The sequence below is a fragment of the Colossoma macropomum genome, unplaced genomic scaffold (assembly GCF_904425465.1).
Source record: "Colossoma macropomum unplaced genomic scaffold, Colossoma_macropomum, whole genome shotgun sequence".
Lineage (NCBI taxonomy): Eukaryota > Metazoa > Chordata > Actinopteri > Characiformes > Serrasalmidae > Colossoma > Colossoma macropomum.
The window spans coordinates 28,077,492-28,091,194 of record NW_023494794.1 but is presented as its reverse complement, the minus strand read 5'-3'; the positions used below and the strand labels follow the sequence as shown (position 1 = coordinate 28,091,194).

The following is a 13,703-nucleotide window of genomic DNA, read 5'->3' as shown; positions in this document are numbered from 1 at the left end:
CAAAGTTGATTAGGGATGGGTATTGTTAGAATTTTAGAGATACTATTGCAAGCTTAAAAAGAGGTTCTTCGGGTAATACATAGAACCATGACAACTGAAAGAACCATTTGAATGCTTAAATGGTTCTCTGCATGGTTAAATGTTTCTTCTCCATGATGGAGCTCTTTAAAGACTGTTTTAAAAACGGTTCTATAGCATCAAAAAGGATTCTGCTATTGCTACAAACCATATAACCTTTGCTTGTGCTATACAGAACCTTTTTAGCTATGAGTGTCTTCTTATCAATACACTCTCAGAAATAAAGGCACTGAACTGTCACTGGGGCAGCTCCCCTATTGTCACTGGGGTGGGACCCTCAACGGTCCATCTCAGTACCTTTAGTCAGGGAACATAACTGAACCATAATCCACTGAAATGATATGTTCTAAGCTGTACTGACTCCACACACCCCGTCTCGTCTCCAGGCTTTTATTTTACTGCTCTGTTTTAAAACATTCGGTTATGAAAAGGTACAAATACGAACTTTTCACCTGGAAAAACTTATTTAAGGTTCACAATCAGACCTTAAAACCACTGTTGGAGCTTTGAGGGAACATTTACATTGTTTGTACCTTGATGAGCGAAAAATGTACCTGCAAAGTACCCTCATTACTAACAGTGTACTACTTATCAATCTTCCATCAAAACATAATCTCTTCTCTAAAACATCTACCGAGTTTTAATGGCAACATCATGGACAGTGGGCGTGGAAAACTAAATATTGACCAATAATATCATGTTTCAGCTTCATTAGTTTGATAGAATTTTACATTGTTTTTTAAGTCATCATTTTCATGTTTTCGTTACTGTTCTCTCACTACAACACCCAGCATGCAGCACACAAGTACATCATGTAACTATTGGCTACCTCTGTGCTGTCAACCAATTCTGACAGCTAGCCGCTAAGCTACTGGCTAAAAAACACAACCAAGCTAGTGCTCTGACCTCAGTCTTCGAATAAAATCAAACTGAGGTAAGGTCTCTAAACAGCCAAGTAGCTAAAACATTTCAAAACAGCCCCACCAGCCCCACCTATCATCGAGAGAAACTGCTCAGCTAGCACAGAGACCATCTCTGATACCTCAAAAATTTACCATTTCCCAAGGCTAACTCTAAAATATATAGTACATATAAATAAATGTTCATTTTTAATAAATGTTCATTTTTTGACGCCTTAAATTAATATGTTAACATTTCTATTCTCAGTTTATTGGAGTATTCAACTTTAAAAAACCTCAATATTTGTTTAATGAAAGTTGTGCTTTATCCCGTTCCAACCTATTGCTGTAGTGACAAGCCAGAATGTTAGCCCCAAGCTAGCACACTAGCCACAAGCTAACATGCTAGTCACAATACAATGATATGATATGATACAATGTGATGTGCTTCACTACAGTTTGATACAATATAATATGCTACGATACCATTTGATACAATACAAAAAGGTGTGATACAATTCAAAACAACACAACAGTACAACAGTGGACATTATCAGTACCCCAGTTTTCACTAAGAGCTGAACCGTTTTGGGAAAATATCAACCTGCGATTTTTCTGACCGCTACTGCCACTGTGATTTAAATGTGATTATTTCCTATAATTTAAGGTCCAGGCCTTTTCTCCCCCTCAAGACTTGAATGTTGATTGTAGCATGCCAGACTGCCAGTTCAAAAGCTCTGTGATATTACGATAAACAAAATAAAATCCCCGCTTAAAACTTGTGAAGACAATGCTGAATAATGCAGGATTTATCCTAAACACAGCTCCTGTGATTTGAAAAATGACTCTTTCAAATTCTGATTATGATACAGCCCTAGTTTTACATGAATGTATCGTGAGGCATCGATCTCATGGTGGCGACTGCATCAATTTTGGAACCTTAGAATCCATTATAATTAATTATGACAATATTTTATAAAGTATGCAATTATTTTTGGGCCAAAATAAAAAAACGGGCGGCACGGTGGCGCAGTGGGTAGCGCTGTCGCCTCACAGCAAGAATGGCCGATGATTCCCGGCTGGGCGACCAGAGTTCTTTCTGTGTGGAGTTTGCCTGTTCTCCCCGTGTCTGTGTGGGTTTCCTCCGGGTACTCCGGTTTCCTCCCACGGTCCAAAAACATGCAGTCAGGCTGATTGGACATGCTGAATTGCCCCTAGGTGTGAATGTGTGTGTGACTGTGTCTGTCTGTCTGTCTGCCCTGCGATGGACTGGTGACCTGTCCAGGGTGTATCCTGCCTTCCGCCCAATGACAGCTGGGATAGGCTCTGGCACCCCACCGCGACCCAGAAGGATAAGCGGTTTAGATGATGTATGTATGTAACAAAAAAACCATAAAAACAAACAAACTAACAAACAAAAAACTTGGGTGTACTGTATCGGCTGGCCCGAAGAGGCCCTCACATACTTGTTTATATTACGTCATGAGGACCCAAATACTCTTTCTCAAAATCACCAAAACAAAAAATTAGGTTTCACAATTAACAATAATTTAAGTACGTTCGTTACTGCGGTTAAAACATATCAGCAACTATGTATTATTAGTCAGCCACTTGTGCGCTATGATCTGCGATTGTCCACTCGCTCCACTGGTCAGATTTGTATACAACTGTTACCCAAAGAATGATAATCAAATCCAAAGAGGCTGTTTTATACTCATTTATAACCTTAGGGCCTTTCTTGAAGTAGATGCGGAGTGTCTGCAGGCGGGTGTGGGGCTGTGAGTAATCGTGTGTGCTTTCAGATTCGGGGTCCGAGAGCTTTATACATACCCGCAGGGCAGATGAGCAAGAGTGTGTATCAGCAAAACCCAGGACAGCTGTTCTGCTACTGCCGGTCGAGTCAGAACAGGATGGTTGTGTAATAGAAGCTGAGTTATTACTGTCAGCGCAGACATGGTGAGGCAGAACTCTCACATGTGCACTGCAGGGTTATTGTTTGCACTGTTTAAACAGTAGTGCAGTGGATACGTGCTGATGTGTTCCTACACGCTCGGCCTCAGCGCGGTGGATAGATTTCTCCTAAAGTACAGTTTGAGAAGTTACACTTACTAGTTTAACCCCTGTGTGGTGTTGATGTGTTTGTTACTCAGTGGTCTGGTGGTCCCACCGCATTATTGGGTTTTTAAATCAATACAGCCAAAACAGTTTATGGAAAAATACCAGATGTTTAAAATATCACAAGTGTCCAGCGTAGGGTTCTCCTTTAGCAGCTGTAGCCAGTAAGCAGCCTGTCCATGTTGTCCACTCTCACACACACACACACACACACACACACTAACAGCAGGCCATGTAGGAGGAGAACAGAGTGAAGGACACAGGACCTCCACACTTTCACTCCCCGCGGGTTCACCCAACACCACATGTATAATATAAATGTGTGGGGGGTGAACAGAGTGAAGACACTGAACATGGGTTGTTTTATATGTTCTTCACAGAAAATGAGCAAAGACCAAAAATCTGAGGCTGAAATAATAATAAATCACATCATTTTTTCTTTTAGTAAACATTTTAAATGGGTCCCACAGACCTGAACACCACACAAGGGTTAAAACCTAAATGCTTCATGATTATTTTTTGAAAATAAAGGTTTTCTTCTTTTACGCTGGTGTTTATTTGACGCTACAGTCAAACTTTTCCTAATTTGTGACTTCCTTAAATAGAAATTCCATTTCTATTTCAGAAAAATTCTGCATACTTCCAGCGTTGAACTGTAAACAAAGTCATTCAGGGTGGTTTGATGTGAAACTGCATTCTAGAGAAACTTACCAACCAGATTTCTTTACAATGGTGGTAATGGGACCTAGAGGACGTGAAGCCTACAGTGCAAATAAAACCATGTTACTCTCCAAAATGACATATTTACAGCCAAGATGGTGAAAATAAACATAAAATGTTGCGGCTGCCAAGGTGGTTTGATTTCTGTTGAAAGGACAAAATGGCTCTTCTTAACGTTTGGGTTGCCGACCCCCGGGACAAGCCCCACAGTCCCTCTGTAGCTACACCCCAGCTTTGAAGAACCTCTGTATTATGTAAAGGTTCTGTCCCAATAAAAAGTTTTTCCCAGGAACCAATTAGCAACCTTTATTTTTGAGAGTTAACTGTGAATATTGAGCCCCAAAAATGCTTAATTTACTGCAAAACATTTACAGTACACTGTAATTTATGAGGGCATGTTGGTTTTTCCACATCATTTGTTTCCAGAACAGCCTAACAGCTCTGAGATCCAGAGCAGATTTGACTCAAATGGTTGTTTTTGTCTGCGTATTGCATGAACAGGTCGTTCTCAGGTGCACACAGTAACATTCCCACGGTGTGAGGGAACTGCATTAACTGCACCAATCATCAGTAGATCCCCATTAGGGATAATTACTGTTTATAGGTGTTTTGTCGCCACTTTGTGAGTTATTTCTGACCTCATTAGCCGACAAGGGAATCTTGACAGGCAAGAAAGAAAAATCCCCTCCTTCAAAACTACACTGAGAACTAAAAGCAAAAGTGTTTTCGGGGAAGCGCGGTGCTGTCTGGGAGATTCTGGCTAAGGCTTGGAAAGTCTCGGAATTCCCCCGCCTGTTTGACTTGTGCTTCAGGTGCTGTGTACACATGATACACGGGGTTTAGGTTTTGTGAAGTGAGAGATTATTCTTGGCAGTCTTGTTAGTAAAGCCCCATTTCTGCATGAGTATGAACTCACTGACATGCTAGCTAAACCAGACGCTAAAGAACTTTGCTAATCCAGGTGCTACACCAGAGCTGGTTTATGAGGAGCCTGGCCTCTTCCTATTTCCCCCATTATATATCAAAAACAGGACCGCTAAACAGCAGAGGGCGCCCGTGAGCGAGTCCTAAATGAATGGGAGTGAATGGAGCTCAACGGCTAAAAACTAAAGTTAAAATAGTTTCTAATCACTGAACCAGAACTTTCCTTTAATTTTAGAAAGCAGAAGGATGGATTTCACTAAAAAAGTAAAGAAATCTCACCTGAATGTTTCCTTTATTCTACAGCAAACGGGTTTTGGGCAGCAGGACGCTAACATCACTGCTACTAAGTGCTGATTGGTTGGGGAGCGGAGCAGCTCATTGGCTGTTCGCGTTCACAGACGTCATGAACGTACATGAGGCGCCTTTTTAAACTCCTATAACTCGAGTTTAAAAGCTCTTAAAAATAAAACAGCAGTGTTAAAATGCTTTATGCTGCTCTGTGTTCAGGAAATGATTGTATTATTTTACATTAAAAATGTTGAAGCATTTTTAAACTATGATTTTGCTCAAATGCTCCATATCAACCCGTTCATTTTGGACTCACTCGGGAGCGCCCTCTAGCGTCTGAGAAACCCAGAAGACACTGCAGAGTGGTGATTCTCCTCTCTACAAGTTTTCTGGCTACACTCTGCTTAACAGATGCTTTCAGGTCATTTCTCAGCCTCCTAAAATCTTTCAGTACATTTACATTTATTCATTCTTATTCAGAGTGAAGAGAGGAAGCCGAAACACTACAAAGTACCCATAAATCTGCATGAACTAAAAGATAAAAGCACTACTGTAGCTTAATGTAGTTAGATAAATACAAATACAGACATTCAGCACAAATGATACGGACTTGCATTAAAAGTGCACAAGGAAATAATTAACCATTAGTTTGCAGGAACCTCCAGCCAGTGGCTAGTTCTCTTTAATAGAGACTTTTGCTAGACGCTGCTAACTACCCTGAGGCCGTGTGGAGTTCAAACCAGATGAACCCTTTTCACAATACTGCAAAAATGATTTCTTAGCAAGTGTGAACATCTTAAATGTAGTCAGTTTGTCTAACGCTTCTCATTATGAGACCGTCATAAGAATATTGTGAGATTTCTTTACTTATTTCTAGACATTTTTACTTGGTTTGAAGCAGTTTTATCTTATGAAAGTGCCTCGTTCCACTGGCAGATCATATTACTCGTTCTAAGCATCATTTCTTGAAATAAGCAAAATTATCGTCATTATTTCTTAAAACAAGTAAACTAATTTGCCAATGGAATTAGACACTTTCACTAAACACAATCACTTAAAACAAGTAAAAATGGAAAAGACTTATTCTTACAACAGTCTCGTAATGAGAAATACTAGATTTGACTATATTTGAGAGGTTTTCACTTAAGATATTATTTTTTGCAGAGAAAGGAAATGAGGCCTTTTGTTTATACTGAGAAAACGTCCCCTGAACTTTATGAGACGACAAAGCAAACAGAATGAAAGCACTGCCAAGTTCTCTGACCACTGAGCTACTACCACCTGTGTGCTTCAAAGAGCTTAACCAAGGGGGTGACTGACTTAGCCTAGCACTGTGAGCCAGATGTCCATTAAAGCTCATCTAGTACCTCATTTCTCTTACTCAACAATCAGGTTGATTATAACTCTATGGAGGTCACTGCAAGTGCTATTCCAGTTAGCAAAATCTGTCTCCACTTGTGGGCCACATCCTTGGGTTTGTTCTGGCCCAGTATACAGCTGGGTCCTCGGCCCGGATCTGGACCGCACACTGTAAAGTGAGAAGAACTGATGGATGTGGTCCAAATCTGGCCCAACTACACTGTTGGTCCACAACATGCATGCCAGAAATGGCCCACAAACATAGACAAGAAGCAAAACCAAGTGAAGCTGTCCAGCGTCTGGCCCTATTCTGGCCCGCATGCCTAACATCTGCCCAGTAGTCAACCTACAAATGAGTAGGAAAGCCAGAATCAGCCAAAACTGTCTGCTATAGTCGTCCCTTGACGGATTCAATGATGCTAGGAACAGCTCACATGCTACCTTAGCCAAATGCTAACAAGCCCAGCTAATGCAGAAACTTCCAGGTGCTTTAAGGTCATTTCACAACTCGACAGTCCAAAATCGTCCAGTACTGCTATTTGCATTTATTCATTTATTCACACATTTGTATATAAAGCAGACTCTCTTACGCTGACATTTGCAGTTTGTGTCCCCTTGCCAGATCAGCATGACCAGGGCTGGACCGGGAGACTGAAAAAAGTTCTCCATTTTGGTGCAGTTAGCAAATTAGCTAACTCGCCAAACATAAACAGTAAAAGAACACGAGAAAACACATCGATACCAGATCATTTTCTACCTAAATTTCTACTAAATAACTTTATAGTTTTTTAGTTATAGAAATAAATGTTTGTAACTGGTCTGGTTGGTGGCAGTGGGGTAATTGCTGTGTACAGTGGTGCTTAGCCAAGCAGCTAACCTAGCAATAAGCAAGCTGGCTAACTCACCTATGTTAAACAGCAAAAGCACCAAAATAAAGATAGTTATATCATCAATTACAGTCCCCTGACTAACTACATATTTCGCTGCTTCACTTTTATGTGGTTAGTTACAGCCAGTGAGGGGGAAATGTTAAAAGGGTCTTCCTTAAATTAGTGTTTTCTCCATTGTGTTTCTTCATTGTTGCTATACAAAGCCTGGCTGCTTAGAGGTCCACGCTGCTACAGCAGCTCTACTGGTCAAGGATTTTAGTTTGCTTGTCAAAGTTTAAGATGACACGAAGTTTGGCGTACAAAATATTTTTGCTCTGCAACCAGACGGTCAGTTTCTTATAACAAACTAATTTAACTCTGTCAAACATTTGCCAAGTCTTTGTAAAAGGCCTCCACTGATCTTAGTGGCCATGTGGATGAAGATTTATTTCTTCCATGCCTGTCGCTTATGGCTGTCAGGGGGAAGAAGGGAGTGGATGGAGAGGCCACACGGTCAGGTCAACACGGGCCAATACACTCAGATCAAAGATCAGACACAGCATGAAGAAGACCAAACATCCATTATCCCATACTTGGCTGGAACTGACATTAACACAGGGCACTCTTCAACCCTGGTCAGTCTTCACCTCATGAAATCTGTCAAGCTGACTGACAGTAATCAAAAATAAAACGAAACAAAACAAAACAAGCAAATACAATCCATTTACGACTACTCTCTTGGACAGACATACTAAAAGGAGACAGTCTCGTTTTACGGAAGTGCTTGAGCAGGAGTGAGGAAGTAAATTTAATCTTTTGTAGATAAAAAGACAGTTTGGCAGGTTTATCCTCCTTCTCTATCTCTCTCAGCATCGATCCACAGAAATGATAAGAAAACACAAAGTCATCATTGATAGACAGATCCTGAACTGCTCCGTAAAACTTGCAGTGACTCAAAAGAACAGCAAAAGTGAAACTACTAATAGTCCTTAACTTCATTTACTTGAGCATCTTACACATTCGAACAGTAAAGGTTTTTAAAGGTGTTAAGTTTATGTTAAAGTGAACAGGCTATCAAGCACATTGTCTCTGTTGACCATTTGAATGGATTTTTTCCAGAATGGACCAGTTTCTCAGACTCAGTCCCTAAGCCTAGACCAGGGTTTGTCTTTGCGGCTTTGCGGACCACTAGTGGTCATCGGGTTCCGGGCCGAGGACCACAAGTGGGCTGCGAAGCACCCCTTGGTGGTCCTTTGACCTATACTGAGTGGAACCAGTGGTCCGTAGTGGGCGTGAGATGGAACTTTGTCATAAAAATCAATGAAGAAATCATTGACTTAACAATAAAAAAAGGAATATAAAATGTTTTTAGACAGTTAACAACATTAATACAAGCCCCACAATAACAGTGCACCTTCAGCTTTTTTACTGTTTGCCTCTAGAAACACCTGACCTTTCAGTTGTCCACTTACATCGATATTTCTTGTTCACTGATACACATCACATATTGTAAGACTACCCCCCCCCACATTTCACTGCATTGAAAATTTCCCATAAATAACATTTTTGAGCAAAAACGTTTTGTTTCCTTGTTGGGCCTTGAGGTGGAAAAGGTTGAGAACCTCTGGCCTAGACTAAACAATCTTTATCAGCTATCTAGCTGCTCGCGCAAGAACACAATGCAATATTAACACAAATCCTTGGGCTAGACTCCTAACACTCCTAACACTCCTACGTCTATAAGATGGTTTACTTGTAAGATGCTCTGAATAAAAACTGCCGTATTCTGCCAAATGTCATACACGTAAACGTAAAAATCTGTTAAGAACTTAAGAAACTCAAGAATAAGAGTAATTATGTAATTAATAAGAAGTCTTACGATGTAATAAGCCTGAGATTTTAAGAGGTTAATGGTAAAACACAGAAGTATATATAACTTTGTGGCACTTGAAAGCAGTGTAATTGGTAGTATGTTTTAGCACATAATCTAGTATGTTGTAGTTATACTTACATATCGCTAATGTCGGAACAAAACCTCAATTTTTGTCATTTTTCAGCTTTTGACATCATTTGTAAATGCCTATTGGCCTTTACATTGTGTGTAAATTTCATGATGAATGGATCAAAAGAAACAGCCCAAAATGACATGTAAATATGTCTGGTTCCATAGACTTACATTAAAATAGAGTATGTTTTTTCCTTCTCCTGTAAAGTTACCATTTTGGAGATACGAGGCTTTGATCCCACAGCAGTGATAAACTACCATATAAGATGCACATAATCACTATGTGACAAATAATGATTAAAACATGTAATAGCTCTTATTACATAAATAACATAAGCCAGTGCTGTCTGTGGAAAAGTTTACGCAGCAATGTTCCCATTTTCTACAAAAGCTGCAAAAGCTTTCAGTGGAAAGTGCTTTTAAAAGATTTATGGCTCCTCCAAAAAAGAACCAATATTCTGGCCTACAGCCTGGTTCTGTACTCTGTGTTTTAATGTACAATCAGCACAATCAAAGCGTAACTAACCCCTTTATCTTCTATGGCGTTTTTATTCTTTTTTCAAATGCAAAATCATTTATTATTAAGTTATTAGTGTGCTTTTCTGAGCATATTGTGACTTTCATCTGTACTTAAAGACCACTGACCATCTACGTGTTTCATTAAAAAGTGAGCATGACTGGGCCTGTTTAAGTGGAGTACTGTTTGTAAAACATGTAATAAAAATCATTGATGTTGCAGGTTTATTAATATTTATTTATTTATTTATTTATTTATTTATTTATATGTGGCACTACATGTTCAACTTCTCAGAAAAAACAAAATAATCTGACGCGTTTTGTGTACTGCGCAATAGTCTTGAAGTATCGTGATGTAATATTTTTGCCATATTGCCCACCCCCAGCACCAAAGTATCATTTTTTGTCTCCTGATACCAAATCTGATGTCTCAGGGAAGTGACCGATATCAACAACAGGTCCAATACCAGCGATCTACTTTTCTTCCTCCATAACTACACATCACTTGAGTCCTGAGTCAGTTTTTGGCTCCCTGATCCGATCCAAGCAGTTTAACGTTGAATATTGGCCGATTTCAATCCGTTCCAATCCAATACGATCTTTGTATTTTCACAGATGATGCAGCCACAAAATTCAGACCTGCTAGGCTGCTAATTTCAAGCCAGCAGTTTGGCCGTTAAAGCAGAAAGTGTCTACGACAGTTTCGTTTTTAATTGGTCGCAAGTGAAAAACGTGGTGGGAAACATGCACTGAAAATCTGAAAACGAGTCTTCTGCAGGTTGTGGATAAAACCTGTTTATATCACTCCACAGTGGTTTATTTAGAACATAAGAATAAGAAAAAAATACTGAAACTGGATTAGGCTCAGAGCTAAAACCTGATAACATGTGCCTGAATCTGGTCAAGTTCAAAATGGGCAAAATATATATACAAAAATATAAATATAAATATAAACACAAAACAAAACAAACTAATAATAGGAAATGAATAATAATGACTGCCACTAAGAAACGGCATCAAATGTGGGTCAGGCTTAATAATGTCAGGCTGATACTGACCCAGTATATTGTACGCTGATTGACTAACAGAGGCTGTGTTTACATGCAAAGATTTTTGCCAATCTGATCAGAGAACCACTGAGTGTAGACGTTACCATGACAACCAGCATCACGTGAGTCCAGTCAGAGTGAGATGAGCAGCAGTGAGCAGCGCTTGTGTTTTTAACTGCTTTAAAATGATGTCAGACTCAGGAAAACGTCCTTCACATGTCCTTATTAAAGAAGGCCGAGAGGAAGACGTCGTGTTCTGAGACACATAAGCTGGACGTCCGTCCCACCGCCGTCTTTTAAAGATCAGAGCAGAAACTTCGTCTCCTCTGCAGACCAGTTTCTGCTCCGCCATGTTGAACGGTATAAACTTTCACTATGACGCGACGAACATGATCAGAACGGACTTAAACTTTCCGATAGGGAATGTAATCAGATACAGGCGTTTACACGGATATTATTCTTCAATTTAACAGATTATTTACAGGATTACCCACCTCGATCAGTCGGATAGAAACTGTATTCCAAAGGTCTTCAATCGGACTAGACTATTCTGACTGAGGTGTTTACATGGACGTATTCTATTCCTTTTTCCTTTTATTAGTTGGATTATTAACGGATTAATAGGCTGCATGTAAACATGGCTAGAGAGAGAACCTGATGATGAACGCTTTGAAATACAACCTAGAGAAATGGCACATCTACTGGTGTATGCTACAAAGCTGCTACACCAAAAACACTTTCTTCTTTTCTCTTATCTCACTTGAAAGTCTATAATTTGCTGAATTTTAACAGCAGAAACGCTCAGTTTCATCCTTGAATGTGCGCACCTCGCCAGAGGCCCACGGTGTCATTGTGTGATGGAATATTCATTTGAAGTGATAAAGATACACCAGAACAGAGAAAAGAAAGACAGTCAAAACAAGCAACCGACAAATATAGCAATGCGTCTCCTGTGCGCTGTTTTGTTGCATTATGTTGATTAGTTTTGACTCAAAAGTGACAGGAGTTGACTCAACCCTTGTGTGGTGTTCAGGTCTGTGAGACTCATTTTCACACACACACACACATCATCTAAACCGCTTATCCTTCTGGGTCACGGTGGGGTGCTGGAGCCTATCCCAGCTGTCATTGGGCGGAAGGCAGGACACACCCTGGACAGGTCGCCAGTCCATCGCAGGGCAGACAGACAGACATACATATACAATCACACACACACTCACACCTAGGGGCAATTCAGCATTTCCAATCAGCCTAACTGCATGTTTTTGGACTGTGGGAGGAAACCGGAGTACCCGGAGGAAACCCACACAGACACAGGGAGAACAGGCAAACTCCACACAGAAACAACCCTGGTCGCCCGGCCGAGAATTGAACCCAGGCCATTCTTGCTGTGAGGCGACAGCGCTACCCACTGCGCCACCGTGCTGCCCCTGACTCATTTTTAATGTTTACCAAAAGAGAAAAATGATGTGATTTATTATTATTTCAGCCTCAGATTCTTGGCCTTTGCTCATTTTCTGTGAAGAACATATAAAATAACCCATTTTCAGTGTCTTCACTCTGTTCACCCCCCACACATTTATATTACACATGTGGTGTTGGGTGAACCTGCGGGGAGTAAAAGTGTGGAGGTGCTGTGTCCTTCACTCTGTTCTCCTCCTACATGGCCTGCTGTTAGTGTGTGTGTGTGTGTGTGTGTGTATGTGTTTGTATATGTGTGTGTGTGGGTGGACAACATGGACAGGCTGCTGACTGGCTACAGCTGCTAAAGGAGAACCCTACGCTGGACACTTGTGATATTTTAAACATCTGGTATTTTTACATAAACTGTTATGACTGTATTGATTTAAATAACCAATAATGTGGTGGGTCCAGCAGACCACTGAGTAACAAACACATCAACACCACACAAGGGTTAAGTTTAAAAGACTGAGAAAACACAACTCCCAACAGTCAAAATATCAGCCAGGTCACTGATATCAAACTCCATTTGAACGTGTTTTGATTCTGAATGTGCCGTGAATGCATTCTTTCATAGTTTCAGCCTGTTTATGACGTATTTCTCCCAGTTTTTCAAGTTTTCTATCTTGATCTTCATTTTTTGCGCTTGTCTTACTTGTTAGGCTGCTGAAAGAAGGTCATTTAAAGACGTTACCAAAAAATCCGCTCACGTTGGTGTTAAAACGTGATTTCAGAATGTGTTAAATGGCCAGAAGGTGAGGCCAGAGTTTTATTACACAGTCCCATAGCTCAGGAATAACTCAGCCAGGTTGCATTACAGTCCATATAATCTATGTAATTACCAAATAGTATGCCATAGGTTGTTATTATGGATCTTTAAGGGGTTAATACAACTAGAACATAAAAAGACCTGTATATAGTAGCTGGAAGAGCATACAAGTAATCAGTTCCTTACAGACTGCAGTCACAGTTTTAACCGGTTTATAACCCTTTAATGTCTTTAGAAAAACAACTATTTCTGCCTTTTAATCTTTTAATCGAGTTTTCTTTAATAATATTTTTTTTACTTCAGACAAGCAAACACATGGCTATACAATAGGGAGATACACCGGTCAGGCATAACATTATGACCACCTCCTTGTTTCTACACTCATTGTCCATTTTATCAGCTCCACTTACTATATAGGTGCACTTTGTAATTCCACTTGGTGGTGTGTTAGTGTGTGTTGTGCTGGTGGTTGTGCTCAGAGTGGATCAGACACAGCAGTGCTTGGAGTTGGAGTTTTTAAACACTGTGTCCACTCACTGTCCACTCTATTAGACACTCCTACCTTGTCCATCCACCTTGTAGATGTAAAGACAGAGACGATAGCTCATCTGCTGCTGCACAGTTTGTGTTGGTCATCCTCTAGTCCTTCAT

General features: G+C 40.2%; 1 protein-coding gene across 1 annotated transcript in view; it reads right to left on the bottom strand.

Moving 5' to 3' along the window:
* The window catches only part of LOC118814881 (MOB kinase activator 3B), a 73,173-nt gene that overhangs the window by 43,548 nt on the left and 15,922 nt on the right, over positions 1-13,703 (bottom strand). The gene's annotated exons all lie outside the window — the stretch shown is intronic.